This window comes from Mustela nigripes, chromosome 4, assembly GCF_022355385.1.
Source record: "Mustela nigripes isolate SB6536 chromosome 4, MUSNIG.SB6536, whole genome shotgun sequence".
Taxonomy (NCBI): domain Eukaryota; kingdom Metazoa; phylum Chordata; class Mammalia; order Carnivora; family Mustelidae; genus Mustela; species Mustela nigripes.
Window position 1 is genome coordinate 92056443 of NC_081560.1, and position 2163 is coordinate 92058605.

Here is a 2163-nt window from a genome sequence, read left to right on the forward strand (position 1 = left end):
ATTCCTTTCGTACATTGAGGTCCTTCATCCATTTTGAGTCTATTTTTGTGTGTGGTGTAAGGAAATGGTCCAATTTCAAAAAAATCTCTCTTTTTAAAATGTATAAAGTTTTTTTCTCCTTCTTAAGTGTATAAACTGTGCTGGGCACCATAAAGTTAGATACTTGAAAATCTTTGCAATACAATATATATTACAAATTTGTAACATGCAATGTATATACATTGTAGAGAGTTAATATGTAATATATATTATAATTTGTATATGCATTTGTCATACATATTTTGTTACATATTTGTTATATATAATACATATATTACATATAATAACAAATTATATATGTAATACCATCCTTTCTTAGAAATGCTCCCATTAACAATGCCATGACAAAGGAATTGAGGAGTGGGCAAAGAAACAAAGTAGTGTTGACATTAAAACCCAGGCTTGGGGCACCTGGGTGGCTCAGTGCATTAAGCCTCTGCCTTCAGCTCACGTCATGATCCTAGGGCCATGAGATCGACGCCCACGTCAAGCTCTCTGCTCACAGGGGCCTGCTTCCCCACACCCACCTGCCTCTAGCCTACTTGTGATCTCTCTCTCTCTCTGTGTGTCAAATAAATAAATAAAATCTTTAAAAAAAATTTTTTTTAAATAATGATACCCAGGCTCAGGCCTGCCTCACTCCAGCCTGCCACCTCTGAGGTCAGGAGGGTAACAGTCACTAAACACTGAGTAGCTCTCTCTCTTTCTATCATGCCTCACACAAGCCTAATCTCAAATCTGGGGGCGCGGGGGTCACCTGGTGCACTTGCTAAAACAGAGTTGGGAATCATTCCCAGGGATTCTGACTCGGTGGGTCTGGGGCACATAGATCAGCATTTTCCACAAACTCCTCACACTCTGGAAACCTTGTTTCTGTGAGGATATCAATTCCGGGTAGGTGTTCATGCCAACTTTGTTCCTAGAAATTCCATTCCTTGATCCTCAGGATTACGAATCAGAAAACAGAATTGTTTAATTTGTGTCAGTTTGATGACTTGACGTGAAGCCTTGGAGTTTTCTGCATCATGGGTTGTGTGTGTGTGCGTGTGTGCGTGCACACACACACACACACACACACACACCTCCCTGCATTGCACAGCCCCCAGAAGCTGTAAGTGTCCTCTGTAAAGCAGACTGCGGGCTAATCTGTGATTTAGATTAGTTCCTAATTGGACCAGCTCCTTATTTACTTGAAAACACATAAGAAATGACCAAGGAAGAGCTACCTCATTGGTTTGCTTGCTTTCCAAATTAGAATAGAGTTGTCTGAAAAGTAATGTAGCAAAACTTATCTCTCCCTTTGAGAAAAAGAAAATAGTCTTAAAAAAATATAAGTGAGTAAATGAAACAGAAGACTTCCACTACCCAGAGCTTTCATCCCTGAAGCACCGGCAGCGAGAATGGAGCCAGCCCAGTTCTGAACCCGGTGTCTGCAAGGACTGGACAGCAGAGGAGGGAGACACAGCCATGTGAGTCCTCCTTCGGTCTGTGTTAGAGGGGACACAGGAGAACTCAGGGACAGTCACACGACAGCTTCTCCGACTGCACTGGTAAGTGAAGCTGGGAGTTCTGGATGAAATTTGTTAACCGTTTTATAAATAGCATTGATAAGAAGTCACTAAAGCAAACACAGGTCATCAATACTGTTGAGGTCCAGCCTGGGAATCCACCCACTGAGGACTGGGTTTCTCTTCTATTTCAGTTTCTAGACTATGTCACTCGCTCTCTCTGGACCTCCATTATCTCATCTGTGACCTGGGAAATCTATAGAAACCATGATCCTGAACAACACACTATGGAAACTGTATTAACAAACATCTGTGGTTCCATCAACAGATGAATGGATCAAGAAGATGTGGTATATATACACAATGGAATACTATGCAGCCATCAAAAGAAATGAAATCTTGCCATTTGTGACAACATGGATGGAACTAGAGCGTATCATGCTTAGCGAAATAAGTCAAGCAGAGAAAGACAACTATCATATGATCTCCCTGATATGAGGAAGTGGTGATGCAACATGGGGGCTTAAGTGGGTACGAGAAGAATAAATGAAACAAGATGGGATTGGGAGGGAGACAAACCATAAGTGACTCTTAATCTCACAAAACAAACTGAGGG

General features: G+C 41.5%; 1 protein-coding gene across 4 annotated transcripts in view; it reads right to left on the reverse strand.

The window, feature by feature from the left end:
• LOC132016059 (contactin-associated protein-like 3) overlaps positions 1-2163 on the reverse strand; it is a 170557-nt gene that overhangs the window by 22957 nt on the left and 145437 nt on the right. The gene's annotated exons all lie outside the window — the stretch shown is intronic.